The sequence below is a fragment of the Cryptotermes secundus genome, unplaced genomic scaffold, assembly GCF_002891405.2.
Source record: "Cryptotermes secundus unplaced genomic scaffold, Csec_1.0 scaffold3453, whole genome shotgun sequence".
Taxonomy (NCBI): domain Eukaryota; kingdom Metazoa; phylum Arthropoda; class Insecta; order Blattodea; family Kalotermitidae; genus Cryptotermes; species Cryptotermes secundus.
This window is the reverse complement of record NW_019730009.1, coordinates 33,470-54,571: the sequence shown is the minus strand read 5'-3', so window position 1 is coordinate 54,571 and position 21,102 is coordinate 33,470. Positions and strand designations below refer to the sequence as shown.

The following is a 21,102-nucleotide window of genomic DNA, read 5'->3' as shown; positions in this document are numbered from 1 at the left end:
CGTTTTTCTGTGTTTGTGTACAGGTAGAGGCCTTGCGACGAGCTGATCACCCGCCCAAGGAGTCCTACCGAATGTGTAAGATCTAGAAAAACCCTAAGTGAACGGAGAAGTTCATGGAAGTAGGCCTAGGCCCACTGGGGCTGTAGTGCCACAAACAACATAGTTTTACATAACATCTTAAGCACATAACGACCGCTGTGTGATATTGAAGCGTGAGACAGTGTTACTGATTGTTACATTATAGGCGGAACATTCGATATAATATAAATTATATTTCTTCCTTCAGTCTCTGCCGTTTCTTCTTGTGTATGGCCTTCGGTGTCACACCACCCAGCCAGTTAAGAACGAATACAATTCAATTGAGGAGGTGACACGTAGAAATTGTAACACTGTACTCTGCATCACGTAGTCACGGTTGATTTCTCGTAATTAATTATTAACTTGATTGTAGAATCAGGACCTCATCGTCGGCCAAGCATGACTGGTCACGCGTGATCCAGTCGATTCGTGTCAATAGAGGCTTCTCGGACAATCTCTCTGTAATTGAACGCGTCACTAAGTCAAAGGAAAGAAACCCAAAACATCTGCGGTTCTGACTTGGAGTTCATTTTAAAGCAATTTATCTCTCCGTGAAACAAAAGATCTTAATACACTGTTGTATTTTAAAGGTAAAGTTGTCCTTGTGCCTATTTAATTAAACACTAATCTATGAAGATGTGTGGGGAAGTGGAGGTATAACTCTACATTTTATGACCTCGGCACTAGATTGAGATGAATGGGCAGCTTCATTGCCCGGCCGCTTTACCCCGGGGGAAAGAGTCCCCAGTGGACATTGACTAGGAGGCTGGGTTGGCCCAGGGTCGGTTCCGAAACTGTGGAGTAGAGAAAAGTCTCTTGCCCCTGTCTTGTAATACTCATAGACCTTCGCTATACCAAGTGATCTATCCTGGCTCCAGAAATAATTTAATGGAAATTGTGCCGATTTATTTGTAATTAATTTGTCTAATTTCTCTGCCTTTGTATCTACAGTTGGTAATTTAATATTTTCAGTTGTAGCGAACCGGTCTGCTTTACCTTAATCCCTTGAAGCACGAAATTTTCCTGAATAATATTTGAACATTCGGTTCAGAAAACATACTGATTGTCCATTACGAAAACCAGTCGGTTATGATATTCTGATGAAACTCGTGAAAAGAACCGTGGCCAAAAGACAAAGTCCTTCAGTGTAAAAGTAAATAGCTCGTGTACTAACCACTTTGTTTTAAATGGTTAAATTGTGGACTGGTCTTCAGTTGTTGGTATTCAAGGGACTGTGTTTTTACCTCAAGTTTTGAATGGGTTCAGTTGTTCATATCAAAGTGGCCGTGTTTTACCTCATGTTGTGAACCAATCTCACATTGCTAGTATCCAAATGGCCGCACTTCAGGTTGTGAATTAGTCCTCAGTTTGTATTCAAGGGACTGCGTTTTGTCCCAAGTTTTGAATGGCTTCAGTTGTTCATATCAAAGTGGCCGTGTTTTACCTCATGTTGTGAACCAATCTCACATTGCTAGTATCCAAATGGCCCGCACTTCAGGTTATGAACTAGTCCTCAGTTTGTATTCAAGGGACTGTGTTTTGTCCCAAGTTTTGAATGGCTTCAGTTCATATGAAAGTGGCCGTGTTTTACCTCATGTTGTGAACCATTCTCACATTGCTAGTATCCAAATGACCGCACTTCAGGTTGTGAACTAGTCCTCAGTTGGTATTCAAGGGACTGTGTTTTGTCCCAAGTTTTGAATGGCTTCAGTTCATATCAAAGTGGCCGTGTTTTACCTCATGTTGTGAACCAATCTCACATTGCCAGTATCCAAATGGCCGCGCTTCAGGTTGTGAACTAGTCCTCAGTTGTTGGTATTGGACAGTGTTTTGCCCCAAGTCTTGAATGGCTTATTTTATTTTTTTTTTATTTCTAGTGGGGTGGGACTAAGTCCCTTGTACTGCGGCCACTTCTGGCCTATTGTACCAGCCCCAGATGCTATGTGAGGGTGATTGTGGAACAATTGGTGGAATGAAAATTGGCAGGGGAAACCGAAGTACTCGGAGAAAACCTGCCCCAGCGCCACTTTGTTGACCACAAATCCCACTTGACTAGACCCGGGATCGAACCCGGGCCGCCGCGGTGGGAAGCCAGCGACTAATGGCTTGCGCTATGGCGCGGCCCATCTTTGAATGGCTTAAGTTGTACATATCAAAGTGGCCGTGATTTACCTCATATTCTGAACCAGTCTCACATTGCTAGTATCCAAATGGCCGTGCTTCGGGTTGTGAACTAGTCCTCAGTTGCTGGTATTCAAGGGACTGTTTTTCTCCAAGTTTTGAATGGCTTCAGTTGTTTATATCAAAGTGGCCGTGCTGTACCTCATGTTGTGAACCAGTGTTCAGATCGTTCAGATGTTAGTATCCAGGCTGCCGTGCAATACATCTACTGATCCTTCGCTCTCTTCGTGCCGTGTCGATGTTTGACCCCGCCTAAAGGAGGACGGAGGGGGAATCTAATCACCGGCTCGCTGATCGACATGTCTCACACCAGAGCAGTAGATTGGGGTCACACGAAGTTCACATAAACATGGCAGGCTCATCCTTTGTTGTCTGTTTTCAAATCAATACACATTCTTATTATGAGTAGAGGCATCGCAAAGAAACGGATAGTTAAAATGTTCTGCTGCGTTGAAACATGTTGGACAGTATGATTACGAAATTATGTTTCTTATGTGTGTATTAACGCCGGTCACGGTAGCCGAGCGGTCTAAGGCATGTACTGTCTTCGCTCGCTTGGAAACCGGGATCGTGGGTTCGAATCCCACTCAGGGCATGGATGTTTAGTTTGTGTGTGTGCGTTTTTCTGTGTCTGTGTACAGGTAGAGGCCTTGCGACGAGCTAATCACCCGCCCAAGGAGTCCTACCGAATGTGTAAGATCAAGAAAAACCGAAGTGAACGGAGAAGTTCATGGACGTAGGCCTAGGCCCACTGGGGCTGTAGTGCCAAGGAAAAAGAAATGTGTGTTTTAACAGGAGCTATGGACAAGTTAAAGTTAAAAAGTTGTCAGTGAGCTTAATTAGGTATCATATCATGAACAAATATGCTTGCGTAAAGGTATAGCTCCATGCATTTTTACCTTGGCACTATGTGAAGGTCAAGGTCTTCAGCTTCACGCCTCGGCCGATTTACCCCTTAGAAAGAGCCCTAGGTACCAATTGGACAAGGGGCTAGGTGAACCCCAGAGCAGGACTTGACTATACAAAATTACTTCGGTTCCTGGACGATAGGAAATAAAGACAACATGTTTTAAAGGAAGGTTTTTATAGATGACTAATTTTTGTAGGTATGTATGTTTTCTTTCCAGATATTACATGTCCCTTTTCTTAAATATATATGTGTTCTCATTTCACATATTTGTGACCAATTTATCTTAACCGTTTATGGACTGAATTTCTTCTAAATAACATAACATTCAGTCCGTACCTCACAGGAAACATTAGTCTCCGTTACAAAGCCCAACCGGTTAATGCTGTTTAAGGAAACAGTCGCTCGCATAACTACACTCGTGGGCAGAATGCAGTTTTAGCATTTTAAAGCAGGTGATACATATTGTCACGTGTATGAGTGACCATACACGGGGCTTGATATTGGTAATTACATTTAATGAATGCTTACATATCGCAGCTACAAGAAACTATGGCGCTGAAACTAATCCACACACTCTATAATTCACTACAGCACGCACTAAGTCTTTTCAGTCTGCTTTGTCTCCGCCAGTGGTTGCTTGGTAACGGCTTCCAACGGCGGACATTCCCCTTACTCTGGGTTCCCAAACTATCCCCTTGCCTCAGCTACCAGTTTCTAACAGCAACAGCTAACAAGACCCGAACTGCAGCAGTCGTGTAATTGGCTACTCACCAACTCATTTCACTCCACTGTACTCCACTCAACTTAAATCGTCCCAATAATTGTCCTGCTTATAACATCTAGGCACGGACCGCACAGAAAACACTGCTACTCTGTTGCTGCATCAATTGTTGCGCGCGCAGCCATCGGAACGGACCCCGCAAAAAAGAAACATCACTTTGCAGCCAATTTATTGGTGCATGTTAGGAATATGTTGCCTAGCAACGGGCGTTGTTTATAGAGTCATTACTTATCAAGGGGTCTGGATGCTGCTGTTTAGTAACCATTTGGCATTAAATGGTTAATCATACCATTTACGTTGCTGTATTGTAGTAACTACGAGTATTTATAAATACCTTTTCTCATCTTTATGAAGGGGTTATTTCTTAAGAAATGTGATAGTCATTGGGCTGGTCGATAACACTCCGCTTTAAGGAAGCCGGAGATTCGTTACGGTGCTCAGAATGAACTCGATCCTAACCCAGTTCCACTCCATGACCTACTTATTTAAGGTCCATTTTTATGGTTGTTTCCTGGGTTTCGGTTTTACCTAAGTAACGTTACTTTGTGGTGAAAAGTAGGGGGGAGGTAGGTAAAGCTATCCCTGTAACAGGCCGTGGAGGTCCATAGGGTTGTGAGACGTCGAGGCTCCCACATTTTCTAGACAATCGGCTCACAGATGGCGGTGAGGTTGTCATTCTTTCGCGTCGACCGCCCTTTATCCCCCAGGAAGATTCCTGGTACTCATTTCTGTTAGAGGCTGAGTCGACCCCAGGGCCATGATGCGGCTGGAAGGATTAGGTCAATTGAAAAATCTATCGATCTCATCGGGAATCGAACCCGCTACCTTCCGACTTGTAGAATAGTACGTACCTCTGCCAACTACGCTACCGCGTGCTCATGTTGCTTTGAGGTAATTAAATAATTTTATAATTCTTAGGACCTGGATTATCTTAATTTTACCCAGTTAATTTGCATTTACAATTGATATACCTTGATCAGCCGCTAACGGTGGCCGCGCGGTCTAAGGAATTAACTATCTTCGCTTGTTCGAACGCTGGGATCGTGGGTTCGAATCCCACTCGAGACGTGGATGTCTGTGTGCGTTTATTCTGTGATTGTGTTGTCCTGTGTGTAGGTAGAGACCTTGCGACGGGCTGATCCCTCGTCCAAGGAGCCCTACCGGCTGTGTAAAAAAATATTACGAAACTGAAGAAGAGGCCAGGGCCCAACAAAGGGCCGTACAGCCATCGATGAATGAATAAATACCGGGGCGAGAACCAGTTCTGTTCTGCTGTACTGTCTGTTATTGTCTGGGATATAGGAACAGTCAGTATCCATTGGGTACGGCAGGCTCCTTCCCTGGGGGTTAAGCGGGTCTGACGTGAAGCTGACGTTAAAATTTGTGGAGCTACACTTCCATTCTCCAGTGGGTCGTAATGACGTTGTGCTTAATTAATTAAATGGAGAGACAGTATGTCTATTATGATTCTTAATAAGCAAGAATAGAAGGCTGTTGCTAGGGAACGGCCCTCTAAACACGTTCCCTTGGCAACGGATGGCACAAGAGAATGAACGGTGTTGTCTGCGCCTACCATGGCGAGGAGTTATAAAGAAAACAAATGGAGCAACGGAGTCAGTTCTATACGGGAGCCTGTGAAGAAAGGGATCAGTTGGAAAGGAGCCGCCATTCGGAGGGGACTTGAGAGCGAAAGCTGAAGAATCTCCACTGCTGGAAGCCGTTACCAAGGAACGGCAGGCTGAGAAAGGCTTAGTAGATGCTGTGATGATTTGTGAATTGTAGATATTAGCGATGACGCTGTAATTGCTTGTAGTTCTGAGTCTTGCGATAACGTGGTCAATAAATCCAATATCCAATCCAAAACGTCGTCGAGAATCACACATACACGTGACAGTATTTACGTGTTTCTCATAATTTTAACGATAAACAAGGATTATTTCCCTATGCAGCTGTAACCGGTTTGTCTTTGTAACAAAGATCCAGTGTGTTTTCTGTGAGAGAGGAACTGAACTATTAAAGTTTATTCAAATGAATTTCGTGCTTAAAATGACTAAGTCACAAATCCAGCTATGAAATTTGGAAGCAATCCTTCCTAAATTATGCGTGAGCTGAAGGCTTCAACCCTGTCTGTATGATATTGATACGTGGGCAGGTGGTGATCCGCTGGCGTCAAACCGACCCCTGGGTCCATCAATCAAGCCCCTGATCAATATTAACATCCCCATCAAAACAAGCTTGCAACGGAAACAATATGAAAGCTGTAATCCGAGTGTACTGGCCGCCTAAGAACCTATCCGAAGGCATGCTGAGAGGGCAACACGGAGGAGTTCGGACTCTTTCATTAATGAACACAATGTTCTCTGGGGCAGTGTTTGTTAAAGTGTGGGTCGAGACTCCCTGTCGGCTCGAACACACATTACACTGGTTCGCCAGGATTGTGGATACGATCTCCCGGTCTCTCGAGCGAATGAAGCTACCGAATCAACGAAAAATAATAAAAGTAGAAGTTCTAGGAAGAACTTTCAGTCGAGTAAATTGTTGCTGGTCCTCGCCCGCGCAGCCATTCATGTTTCCGGGTCCCGCGGGACTCATTACCATATAGGACTGGTTCACGGCTCTGGGAGTCTTGCGACCCGACCAATTTACTTTCCATTGATACGGCACGGACCGCATAGAAGATGACGCGTACAACAATTTTTCTATCGTTGCATGTGTATTAGTTTTCCACGGGAACGTCTTTACCGAGCTGTTACCTAGCAACGGTATGGAGGATATACATGAGGGCACACAGAGTTCCACTACTCCGGCTTTCAAGAAATAGGGGTTGGGAGATCCATAGACACAGACAACAATAGTAACTATAGTAACTACAGACAGCAAGGTTATATCATAAGCCTTTTTATTTTTTCAAAATTATGATAAAATTAATGAAGATGAAATGGAAGGGAGCATGTAGCACGCATAAGAGAAGAGACATGCGTACATTGATTCGGTAAGAAAATAATGAAAGAGACCACTTGTAAGATCTAGGCGTAGATGGGAGGATAATGTTTATTTGGATCTTAAACAGGATGGTAGGGTGTGGACTTGATTCATCTGGCACAGAGCTGGGACCATTGGCGGTCGGGGTTCAAACCAGCAGCTCCTGAACACAAGGCAGAAGTATAGCCGCTTGGGCCAACTTATTCGATTTCAGGCTTCAACTGGTCAAATTAATAACAAGAGGTTCTATGAAGAACTAATCACCTACATTCGTTAATACGACACGGACCGCATAGGAAACGAAGCGTCTAACAATTCTTCGTTGCCGCGGGAATGTGTTTACTGAGCCGTTGCCTAGCAACGATAGGGCGGGATACACATACAGACATACAGCAAGATGATCTCTTAAGCCTGCTATTTTAATGCAGGCTAATAAACACTAAATACATGGAGATCTCTTCAAGATTATTAAAATTATTAGAAGAGACAATTCCGATAAAACACACCACGGACATGAATGCAGTGAACGGTTCATGGATGTAGTCTTTCAACCCGAAAATTTCAACAACGTCTGTATAACTGAGCAGAGACCCCCCTCTACATAGGCAGCATACCAAAAAAAAGTAACGTGTTCTCTTTTTCTTTTGCGCACGCTCGTAATTGTCGGCAATCGCTACCTGGTCAAAGAGACTGACTTACAGCTGTAGGTCACGGCCCTCATCAATACTCACGTGACCAAGGCACTGTAATTATCACAGCATCTCCGGCTGCGTCTTTCTAAACATACACTGAGGGGCAGCCGGAGAGCACAAATTGCTGCTAAGTAGCTGTAGTAATGACAGCCTACAAGGATAGCCGTTCTCTTGTTCGAGGTTTGAACACGGTACCTTCTACAGCAGGACTTCCATTCGACCGGCAGCATTCAGTATAATTCACAAAAATTTTAATTTTGATTAGTCATTTCCCATGCAGATGTAATGAAGCAACATGGCCGCTACGTAAAATGATATAGATGTAATTATTTGTCCATGAATATCGTTCTAAGTGCTGAAAGGGTTCGCATTGTAGCTACATCACGTTTATGCAACATCATTCTTCTAAGTGATAATAATTTACTTGACTTGAAGTAAAAAGATTATTGCTTCTCGTCGACTATTTCGCGGAACGATGTTGAAAAAAAGAAACATGAAGGTCGATGTCCTGATGCAACTGTAGTGACACCTGTGTAACAACCTTGGAACTAGCCACAAACACTTACTAATCTTCGCTCTACTTTCACCGATTAGCTTATACAGCATGATTTACATGATACGCTATATTCATCACGTATCGGCTCGTTGGTCTAGGGGTATGATTCTCGCTTAGGGTGCGAGAGGTCCCGGGTTCAAATCCCGGACGAGCCCTGTTTTTATTTTTTTCATATATCGAATTAATTTAAATACCTGTCTTTTATATGTGGAGTTATTTGACATCTTTCTAACTCGTCAGTTTCTCGGTGCCGTTTTGAACAAAATATTAAAACATTTGCTCTGAAAGCTTAGTATAGCGAGAACATTGAGACTGTCTTAAAGCCCGCAGGAGCATAAGAGTGACTTCTATTCTCAGCGACACTGCACGTCGAGGTCACGCCTCCATCTTCAAGGTATAAAATATCCGCGAACGAGGAACCAGCGTCAGCAGGTGGCTACAGATATCATGACATAATACTTAATTAATTAAGTGCATTTTGATAACAAAAGTAGTGGGTCAGGAACGGGGTCCACTCAGCCTCGTGAGGATAATTGAGGAGCTGTTTCAAGGAAATAGCGGCTCTGGACCAGAAAACCGAAATTAACGGCCGTGAGGATTCGTTGCGCTGACCACGTGACACCCTCTATCCGCTAAAGTTGGCACTAACTTCACCGACAAGCGGCGGTCGCTCCGTCGGTATAGTTCGCTTGCGGACTACAGGCCACGGAGTTTGCTGTTTCATAACAATCGAGTAATACTACTTTAGGGAAATAATGGCTAGTTATTCTGAGAGTCGTGTAAAACGCAAACATTATCTCTTAGGTAAAATGGAGAATATTAATTTTAATGCTGGTGGTACATACAGTAACCACTGTAATATAAATGGTAATAATGATTTCTGTACGCCATTACAGACACTGTGCTTTTAATGTGTGTTGGAAAAAAATCACGTCTTCATTTCACGAACTTGTTCATAGTAATCGTAAATAGTTTAGGTTAAGTGTTTTTCGTCCGTTTTTATTAGCTCCACGCAGCCAGTTCCTTGTTTATAAAGCAGCACACAGTATCGGCAGGTACAGAAATGAAGAGCGCTTTAACGCGTTCTCGTTTGTACTGCTGAACGTCACTTGTTTTTAGCACCCGCGTCTTCGATAAAGGAGACTATGTTATGAACAGACACACGCACATATCCACACAAAAACATGTTTAATAGCTGCTTTCATTTCTGTCTGCGCCAGTGTACAAGTTTGGCTTTTATAATATACTGCGCTCTACAACCTGCTCAGTAATTAAATGCCTAGTGGAAATACAGTAAAATTGTATCCAGTACGAAATTAAGAGCAGATTAAATTTGTCGATTGCTTTCAACTTTCAGTTCAGACTCTTTTCCTTTGCGTGTGTTATTTATTTTATGTATTTATTTATTTATTTATTGGTGGAATATACGTTGAGAATTCAGCGGGAAATCATCGTCCCTTATAGCCGAATATTTTATATTATTAACTTTCTCTATTTTTTCACGTATTTCAAAGTCCAGTCGAATAATGGTTCGATATCACCCTTTAACCATATCTCCCATAAATGACACACACAAATAGTCGACCCTAAACAGTTTCCCTTATACATTATACTACACTTCGCATATCCATAACAAATAGCTTGATTATTCACAGAATTGACACGATACTAACTAATTTATTAATTTCAATTCACCTTGAGAAGCCAATACTTCAGCAGACATTCAGAAATTTCCCAGTATTTCATTGAGCCTGAAGGTTCATTACAGTGTCTGCAAAAGCCGGTTACTGGACTATGTCCTGAACCAGACGAATCCAGTCCATACCACGCAATTCTATATTTCTAAGGTCAATTTTAGTATTATCCTCTTATCTACATGTAGGTCTTCCTAGTAGTCTTTTTCCTTCTGGCTTTCCCACCATAACCTTGTATGCACTCCACGTGCTACATGCCATACTCATCTCATTCTCCTTGACTTGATCATTCTAATTATACTTGGAGAAGAGTACAAATTATGAAGCTCCTCATTATGAAGTTTTCTCCAGCCCCTATTATTTCATCCCTCTAGGGTCCAGATATTCTCAGCACCCTGTTCTCAAAAACCTTCAGTCTACGTTCCTCCCTTAATGTCAGAGACCAAGTTTCACACCGTTACAAAACTGCTATTGGTTGCCGAATATCCGAGCAACAGTGAAATCCTTCTGACCAGTAAAGAAGGTTCCTACAAAACCAACATATCCGTCGAGGCCTCAGGTGCGGGTACCGTTACTTCCCTGAAGATACCGCCTATGGAGTTTTATTTGGGGAAATGCTGTCCATAGATCAGTTAAATTGAATCAAATTTATAGCGATCGTTTTGAGCAAATTCATCATTTTATATTTCGGGGCCTAGCTGAAAGCCCCTATTTTTGGAGCTGGAATGTTCATATTTATCGGGCAGCAGCCTGTCATGAGTAGTCTCTTGAATACCATTTATAAATAAAATCTTGGCAGACATACGGATAGACAGAGAGAGAGAGAGAGGACACACGGGAATCCAATTCTTAGTATTCAGATGGACTCAAAATGTATGAATCCGTCAAAATCTCTTAATTTCTTTTTCACCAACACAATACACTTTTATATACAGAGTGAGACATTTCGGTGGAAACATTCTTCTTTGTCACTAGTTCTTCGGGATGCGAGAAAAATTTTCGGACAAAAATTGCACCGTTTCAAAGGGAGGAACTTTCATCTGGAACATTTTATCGTATCTATAAAAACTACTGAGAAAATCGAGTAGTTCCAGTTAAGGGCCTCACCCTGTAATCACATATATTAGAACGTGTAACTATAATGCTGATGTAGCAGATGGTTAGACAATCCCGCCCCCTAAATACACACGCATAGAACATGCTGATAGTGCCCAACCGAAGAAATTATATGTCTTTGGAGCCTAAAGATTCATTAGTCGTTATGTTTAATTGAAATTCAAGCCATGAAGATGTATGGGGAAGTGGAGATCTATCTCCAGCTTTCCTGACTGCTTTTTTATCCAGAGGAACGTGCCCCATCGGGTAGGAGGCCGGGTGGGCCCAAGAGACGGTCTTGACGCTGTGGAGAAGTGTAAACTCTTCCCTGCCGGGTTTCGAACCCCGATTCTCGTTTGTGCGGCCCGTAGCCTACTTTCTATACAGACGCAGATTCTGAAGTAATCAACTGCACGTAAAGTTCTTAGGTCTTATATAAAAAAAGACTAAGGCTTCCGCTTGTTGCTCTGGCCTACCCTTCACATGTGTCTGCTATCCGTGTTAGGAAGTGCTTTCTAATAGAAGCAGAGCACTAGAAACGCAGGAAAAAGAAATGCAGCTGTAATTTCCAGAGGTTCTCAAGTTAGGTATTTTTTACGAATTTGGGAATGACGCAGCATCCGGTGTGAACAAGTTTAATATCAACTCAATATTTGTACGACTTTTACATGTTTGCTGTATCTACAACAGTTGTAAAACAAATTCCTTTTTATTGCCGAGTCTATGGAGATGACCTCGGATGGCCGAAATATATAAGGCCATATAAATATTGAATTGTTTATGTTGAACTTGTTTACACTGGATTGATTTACATTCCAAAGTTGATACAGGTGTGAAAGGCAAAGATAGAAAAAGAGGCAAAGCTGCCCCTGTAACATCCCGTGAAGGCCCATGGGGTTGTGAGACGTCGAGGCTCCCACATTTTCTAGACAATCGGCTCACAGATGGCGGTGAGGTTGTCAGTCTTACACCCGTTACCCCCAGGAAGATTTCTGGTACTCATTTCTGTTAGTGGCTGAGTCGAACCCAGGGCCATAATGCGGCTGGAAGGATTAGGTAAATTGAAGGAAAAAACAACAATGACCTCATCGGGAATCGAGCCCGCGATCTTCCGGCTTATAGTGCCTCAGCCAACTACACTGCCGTGTGCCCCCGAAGAGTATAGTATCTTTTGAGATGTGACTCCGTCTAGTCTGGCAGAAATTTGCCAACATTTCAGAGGAAGATACTGCATAGATCTTCGCTGGGAACCATGAGGCGAGCGAGACATCAGCAGCAGACGAAGCCCTCGCTGGTGGTTGCTTGCTTGGCTTGCTCTTTGACCATGAAATTGTAGATGGTGTTTCTTCCGAAACGTCGATAAAATACAAGACTGCACAGCGTGACATCACGGAATAATAATACTCTTCAAATCCTAACTTCGTCAAAAATACAAAACTTAGGAGTCACTGCAATGTGAACCTCAAATCCAAGAAGTGGGTTTTCAAGGGTTCTGACGATAGTAACACTGCGGACTGCTGGGTTTTTGGACTTTGTCCATCGTCCGGCATTGTAAAGGATAAAATATTTCGAAAACTGGATCTGTTTCCGTTCTCAGGTGAGGATTTGGGGGACACCTACTCAGTGATTGGGATCACCTCTTTCAAACGGACCCAACAGAGTAGGTGTCTCCCACCTGTTCACCTGAAGACGGAAACAGATTCAGTTTCCGAAACATCGTGTTCTTTAGAATACCACTTATAGGATAGTGGTCCGTAAGTTTGAAAGCTTGACAGATAGCAGTAAAATTCAACCATGAGATATTATTTTAACTGAACTGGTGACCAGACATGTTTCGACATATAAATATCATCCTCAAGAGTATAAGAGCCGGGATAGCGTAGTCGGTATGACGACTGGCTACGTGCTGGACGACAGAGAGATCGGAGTTCGAGTATCGGTAAGCCCAGTAATTTTCGCTTCTCTATATCGTCCATACCGACTCTAGGCCCACCCAGCTTCCTGAAAAGGGAACCGGGGGCTGTTTCCCCGGGAGTAAAGCGGCCGGGTCGTGATGCTGACAACACACCTCCATCTAGTGCCAAGGTCAAGAAAATGTGAATCTGTACATCCACTCCCCCATACGTCTTCGAGGCGTAATGCTTAATTAGTTAAGTACAGGGACAGCTTTACCTTTACTTCAGCAACATTCCTTCAGGTACAACTCTCTCAGTGTTATTTCACAATATTTGAAGAAGAACTTACTATAAAATTATCCTAATCATTAACGTGACACAAACTTATAACACAAATAAAAAAAAGGCTTTTCATGCCTCTCAGAGACCTTGATAATCCAAATTCCTATACAAATGTACAGAGATGGCGGCATGGTCAAAGGAAGCGTCAAATAAACAGGCGGGTCCTTCATTGTGAGTAAAAGGGCCATGTCCCTTCTGTACAGGACCCAACTGTTGGGTTATGTGCCGGGATAACTCAGTCGGAACACCGAAGGGCCTGGACGGAGTTCGATTCCCGGGGGCGACAAAGATTTCTGTCTTCTGCACAGTCTCACTACCGGCTTGGGGTCCACTTTCCTCTGGAGGTAAAACGGTCGGGGCGTGAAGCTGACCGCTCCACTCCCCCAAGTGTCTTCATGGCGACGTGCTTCTATTACGCACAGGGACAACTTTATGTTAGTACGTGATGTTGACTCTAGTCATGTTGGAAATGAACCGTCACGGTACGTTTGAACTTCATTTCTTTATTTCCTTGAAACTCGCCAACTGCTGGAACATGATGGATGTAATAATTCCAGGATGTGCATTCTTCTGGACGGCCTTTCAGGAGGCGAGGAGCAATTCCTGCGTCAATAATGAAACTGATTATCTCGTTATAGCGGAACCAGAAATCATTTCGTCCTTCTGATTTCATTGTACTTCCTTTTGAAGAAGACTTCACCGTAGCTGAAGGCTATTTATTTTCTTCTGGGAATGATGCCCAAGCTCCAGGATGGTCCAGCAATATTATAGACAGCTGCTAGTCCATATGTGAACAAGACTAACCAAAAAAAATACCCACTTAAAGGAACGCTTGACGCAGGCAAAAGCAAGTTAATCACACACGAGTTGGGACTGGCCGTGTCGAGTTGAAGTAATGTCTGTTACACTCAGAAAGGAGAGTTCAGTGTCCCTAAGCAGTATTACCGAGTGGGCTGTCGTAGCCGCAACACTAGAATCTTATTCGGAACGAACACCGACTGTCCTCACTTAGATATTTCCTGTTTTTCCTCAGTCTCTCCAGGCAAATCCCCGGGATAGTAACTGGATTATACCACAACCGCTTTCTTCCAATGCTTCCCGGTTTATTTAGGTACAGTCCTACCATTAGACGTTATACGAGGACACGCGGTAGTGTAGTTGGGCGAGGCACTGTGTTACAAGCCGGAAGTTCGCGGCTTCGTTTCCCAATGAGGTGATTGGATTTTTTCGGCTGACCTAATCCTTCCAGCCGGTCACGGTAGCCGAGCGGTCTAAGGCATGTACTGTCTTCGCTCGCTCGGAAGCCGGGATCGTGGTTTCTAATCCCACTCAGAGGTGTTTGGTACGTTTACATGTTTATTCTATGTTTGTGTTGTATATTTAGGTAGAGGTCTTGCGACGAGGTGATCACCCATCCAAGGAGTGCTACCGTCTGTAAAATGATTGTGGAAACTGAAAATCCAGAGGCCAGGGCCCAAGGGGGCTGTAGAGCAGTGGAGACATATCCTTCCAGCCGCACTATGGCCCTGGGGTTCACTCAGCCTCTGACATAAATAAGCACCAGGAATCTTTCTTGGGAGTAAAGGGCTGCCGGCGCGCATTTCTGACAACCTCATCGCCATCTGTGAGTCGATTGTCTAGAAAATGTGGGAGCCCCGACGTCTCACAACCCTATGGGCCTCCACGGCTTCTTACAGACACAGCTTTATCTTTTTTAACTGAAGAGCAAAGAGTGGAGTAGAATGAGACTGTACATCAGCTTTTATAGATTTCAAGAAAATTTAATTTTTATTTAAGAGGGAAGTAAAGGTGAAGCCCCTGTGCATAACTAATTAAGCACCACGTCATGAAGGCGTATGTGGGAGTGGTTATGTATAGCTCCATCATTCAAGACTTCGGCATTAGTTGGATATGAATGGTCAGTTTCACGCACCGGTCACCTTACCCCCGGGAAAGAGCCCCCTGTACCCATTGGTTAGGAGGCACTGTGGGCCCCAGAGCCGGTCTGGACCACGTGGAGAAGAGAAATTCTTGACCGACCCCTCGGTCGTCCAGCCCGTAGCCAGTCGCTATACCGACTACGCTATCCCGGCTCCCAATAGACAATATGGGAGCCTCGACGACTCACAACCCTATGGATATTCACGGCCTGTCACAGGGATAGCTTCATCTTTAATAAAACAGAAAGAGGTCAGGAAAGTCGATCGTGGCAGTTGATTAAAGGTAAGGTACTATAACCGCCCACAAGCCTAAATGGTATTTCATCAAGTTATTCTCAATAATATTATAACAATTACGCAGAGTGTGACATAGCTCACCTCTTGCACACGCGAAGCTGCCTATTTCCCAGATGGACCACACACACACACACAAACTCCAGATGGCCCCCCGGTGATTTAGTTAAGCATTTCTTGGAATTTTGGTTCCAGAGTCGCTCGGCGACTAACTTTGGAAATTTGACTCTTGACAGTTTCTGCTAGTCTTAAGTCACACGAAGGCGTGCCAGGAGGGGACGCTATGGCCAGCATACATCATTACCTTTCAAAAGTTACGTTAGGTCATTAAAGAAAAAAAATGCCTCTAGAGTAAAAATGATTGGAAGTAGCGGATTCAAAGTCAACTCCCTTATTTCAAATCTGACCAATCCCCAAAAGTCGAGGGTGTGACTTGGGAACTTCGCGAAAACTGGAAAGGCTCACATCTCTTCAGAGAAATAGTCTTCAGACAGTCTTCGAGTAGACAGAGTCTTCAAAAACTCATCAAACAGGCATCAAATAGTCTTCAAATACTCTTCAAACAAACAAACAAAAAAGTGATGGTCTAGCTAGGAACAGTTGTTAGTGTTTGGTAGTTCACCTTTGAAAGAAGTGCCAGCACCTGGTGAATTGTGTATGTGAACTGTGTTTTGTTTTACACTTTCTTCACAAAGAATAAATTATACTCACATGCAAAGTGCAAGTGTATCATTAGACGCTTCTGCCTCCCTGTCTGAGCGAGGCCAGTATAAAAGATCCTGAGATAGTCTCATCTCTACCTTCTGAGGAAAGAAAATTCACCTGTGTTCCTTTGGCAAAGAGCATCAGCAACAGCCGCTGCAGGCGGAAGCCAGGTGAAGGAACAGGAAGGTAAAGGGGGACGGCGACAACAAGAAGGTGACACCCAACGTAAAGGGCACTATACAGAGAGAGCGGTTACAGTACACACAAAGTTTTTCGATACTTAATTAATTCAGCACCCCGCCATCCACATTTTCTTGTCTTCAGCATTAGACGGAGGTGAGTGGTCAGGTTCACGCCCCTTCCGTTTTATTCCCGGGGAAAGAGTCACCACTTCCTTTGGTATAAGAGGCTGCGTGGGCCCCAGAGCTGGTCTGCAGGCTTTGAAGAAATCTATTGCACTTGCTCGGAATTGAACCCCAACTCCTCGGCCTTCCAGCCTGTAGTCGTCGATATACGCAGTCAGGTTTCCAGGACCTTTTGCCTGGAGGGATAGAAAACATGGAAAACTTCCGCAAAGATAGCCAGTTTCTGGTTGGGAAGTTTCACTCTGGAACCTCACTAAATAGGATTCGGGATGCTGCGTGATCTTACCGGCTGGTTCCTTGCCTGTTGCGCAGTCCGTCAGACGCGCAACCTGTGACGTGGAGCCACCACCACCGCTGCTGCTGCTTTATATTCAAATATTGAAAATCTCTGCAGGACGTGCATTTACATATCTACCCTCGTCACCCTGCACAGTGGCCCTGACCCTCCTAATCAATCAGACTTCCAAAGAGGTACGAGCCCTCACGTGACGGACAGTAGCGTATATTCGTTAGCCAGAAAATTGTGCTTGAAAACGAAGTCTGTTAACTTTCAAATTCAAATCAGGGGTAGCGAAGTGAGACAGCAGCAGGTTTAGTCTTTCCTTCTGCCTCATTCGCTAAGCCCATTTCCCCCACCATTCCTTCCTTCCTTCCCTTATTCGTCTCTCTTTTCTTCATCCTGTTCGCCAAGACATGTAAATAAATGGAAATTAATATCTTTCAGTTTTGGGTTGATGACTGGGCGGCAGGTGTTCGATTCCCGGCAGGGCAAGAGACTTTTCTCTACTCCACAGAGTCCAGACAGGTTTGGGGGGGCCCACCCAGCCTCATATTTAATGGGTTCCGGGGGCTCTTTCCCAGGGGGTTAAGCGGTAGAGGCACGAAGCCGACCGCTCACCTCCATCTAGTGTCCAGTTCAAGAATGGTGGAGCTATACCTCCACTCTCCCATATGTCATCATGACTTGGTGCTTAATTAGTTAAGTACGGACAACTCTACCTTTACATTATCTCTGTGGCTCTACAGCCCTTCGTTGGGCCTTGGCCGCTTTTCGGTTTCTTAATCCTATACATAGTTGGTAGGACTTCTTGGAAGGGGGATCAGCTCGTCACAACCCGCTGCCTACTCAGGACAGCACAAATACAGAATAAACGCACACAGACATTCATGCCTCTAGTGAGATCCGAAACCACGATCCCAGTGTTCGAGCGGGCGAAGGCAGTTCATGCCTTACCTTAGACCGTGTGTCCACTGTGATTGGCTTTCCAGTACTTATATATATATATAAACTAAAAGTAAGTAAAGATATCCCTGTAACAGGTCATGAAGGGCCATAGGGTTGTGAGACGTTGAGGCTCCCACATTATCTAGACAGTAGGCTCAAAGATGTCTCGTGGCGACGCTGGTGAGTGTGATATTGTAGTATCATCATTTGTATAGATCGCCGTGTACTGTGAAATTAACAATGTAATAATCATGACTTCTCGTCGGCTTTATCCTGAGGATAGAGGCCCCATAACAACTGGATAGGATGTTAGGGTAGGCCTCAAAAGCAGTTTGCTTGCCTCGGACTAGAGAAAAATCCACTCCTCCTTCCGAGAATCGAACCCTGATATCTCGACAGTCCAACTCGTAGCCTAGTCACTGAAAAGACTGAACTATAAAATGTTATTTCCCAGTCAGGATTCAAAATGGTGGCAACCTGTGTCCGAAGTGGCTGTCTCCCGGATATGACTTGGAAATCATAGCCATTGCACCACAATTTCTGTGTCACTGAACTTAACAGCAACTGAATTATGTATTAGTGCTTGGACATATGTGGCTTTTCCAGGAAGATACAAACTCATTCATTTATTTATGTCATTCTTCTCCTGAATTCATTAGGACATTGCGGCTGACATTTCCATAGGGTCTCGGTGCTATTGACTGGCTGTCATGAATAAGTGAGGTGCTTGGTGGAACGGCAACCCACATTAATATTACTCTGACTTACATTTCAGAAGCCAAACCCCCCTCATGATGTCTCGCAATGTGCACTTCGAAATGATTCGACTTACTCCGGCGCATATCGAAATCAGTAGCCATGCTGTTGTAACTGTTTTTGAACTCTGCAGCCCTGATGTTCTATGCTACTTTCTCGTATGGGCAGTTCATATCTGAAGCAGATTCTACGCAATATGTGTACACACAAACCACTCAACAACGTAACTAGCCGAACAGCGTGGAGAAACCTACACGGAGATGGAGCATACATAACAACACTATGTGCCGGTCACGGTAGCCGAGCGGTCTAAGGCATGCACTGTCTTCGCTCGCTTGGAAACCGGGATCGTGGGTTCGAATCCCACTCAGGGCATGGATGTTTGTGTGCGTTTTTCTGTGTTTGTGTACAGGTAGAGTCCTTGCGACGAGCTGATCACTTGCCCAAGGAGGCCTACCGAATGTGTAAGATATAGAAATACCGAATTGAACGGAGAAGTTCATGGAGGTAGGCCTAGGCCCACTGGGGCTGTAGTGCCAAGGGGGAAAAAGAAACTACATCAGCATCCCTCCGAAGTGCACAAAGAACACGCATGATACCCACACAGCAACGGGAACGCTGCGCGGATAGATACAAAAAGAGAAATACTCAAGCAAATACGTTTTAAACTAATGGACGACGACCACAGTGGGAAAACATAAAGATGTTAATTAATTTAACTCAAGGTTAGTTTATTTTAATTAGGAAATATCGAGTTCACACAAGATGCATGATTTTGACATACAGTGGAACAATTTCAGGAAGACAAGACCTGATGATCGGAAATATGTGTACAAACGATTCTAAGGGAGCTGGGATAACGCAGTCGGTATAGCGACTGGCTACGGGCTGGAACACTGAGGGGTCGGAGTTTGAGTCCCGGTAGGGTCAAGAATTTTTTCTTCACGTTGTCCAGACGGGCTCTGGGGCCCACCCAGCCTCCTATGCAATGCGTACCGGGGACTCTTTCCCCGGAACTAAAGCGGCCGGGGAGTGAAGCTGACCACTCACCTCCAACTAGTGCCGAGGTCAAAAAATGTGGATCTATACATCCACTCCCCCATACGCCTTCATGGATAACTTTACCTTTTAACTTGTTTATTTTTACAAACGATTCTAAAGTGTTCTGACAGTGTGTAACACTCGGGATTACTGAGTTTTGGACTTTATCCATAGTCCTGTACTATATAGAACAAAGTTTCGGAGGGGCTATCTGATTCAGCCCTCGGGGAAAAGATGGGAGACATGCATTGTTCGGTCCATTAGAAAAAACTTGGTCCGGTGTTTGAGGTTAGATCTTTCCAAGATAGAGCTATTCACTGTACAGTTCCAGAACTGTTGATAAGAAAGAGATATTACGTACTGTTTCTAATACCGGTATTTATTGTTCAAGTGACAAAGGTGATAGAGTTTACCTAGTATAATACGTTTTCGAAAAATCCACCGTCAACATCAATGCACTTTGGAACTCGTGTGATGACATGGCGTGTTGCTCGTCTGCACACTGCACAGTGAAATAGCTCTATCTCGGTGCAACTCGTGTAAGGACATGGCGTCTTGCTCGTCTGCACAGTGTACAGTACGGTGAAACAGTTCTATCTCGGAAACCGTTTGGAATAGGGCACATGTACATGTACACTTTTTTGCTTTGAATGACCGGTACTATGACCACCCAGAATATTGACCTTTCCTCCTGGGACACTCTGTATAGTATGCAAGAGATGTGGTCTACATGGACAGAGAAAATGTTTCAAATTTCGAATTGCTTAGACAATTGTTCAGGAAGTGCAGCTGGATTTTGGTAAAGAACGTGACTACGTTACTTCTTTCAGTCCCAGCACGACCAGTTTTTGGGGCACATTCGCAACAAAAAGTTGCGAGAATGCGCTTAATTTGATTCTCCACGTCTGTCTGGCCGCCCGTCGCCCGCAACAACTCAGTATATGAATTGATTTTCATGGACTTCGATATTTTGTAGTTGTATTGAATTTTATAGACACATTCAGGTACTTGTTAAGATCGGACTGAAGCGACGGGCACTTCGCTTAGAATCCTACCTGCGCAAATCACGAGCGTGACTGGGTAAATATTTGTCGAGCGCAAAATGTTCCGAACAGAAGCTGTAGAGAAAACCGGAACACGGTTTCAGCAGTCAGTACACGTTCTCTATAAATCTTACAGTTTCGGAAATCATTAAACAAAATGGAGAGCCGTCTTCAGAATTTTTACGTTATGTTTACTCTACCAACTCATTTCGGTATACGCCTTAACGATTCATACGCAATGAAGACAATCGGTGTTAACTTAAAGGTGGAAAAGGTAAAGCTATCCCTTTAACAGGCAGTGGAGGCCCATAGGGTTGTGAGACGTCGAAAACACTTCATGTTACTGTCTACTGGCCGTTGCCTAGTAACGGCCGTTGTGTAGTATTTTCGCGGTAGTTGCCTACTAACGGCTCTACATAACGGCCTCCATAGTGTAGGGGTAATGTTCCCACCACATGACTCAAGGTACGCGGGTTCAAACCCGGCGGAGGTCGTGGAATGTTTAAGGGCGGAAAAATTCAGGAAAG

The 21,102-nt window shown here is 44.1% G+C and overlaps 1 protein-coding gene and 1 non-coding gene across 4 annotated transcripts in view; both read left to right on the top strand.

Annotated features, from left to right (window-relative positions):
• LOC111865956 (signal recognition particle receptor subunit beta) overlaps positions 1-21,102 on the top strand; it is a 65,477-nt gene that overhangs the window by 13,597 nt on the left and 30,778 nt on the right. The window lies entirely within an intron of this gene.
• Trnap-agg lies at positions 8,264-8,335 on the top strand. The gene has a single exon. It is a non-coding gene; the product is annotated as a tRNA-Pro (tRNA).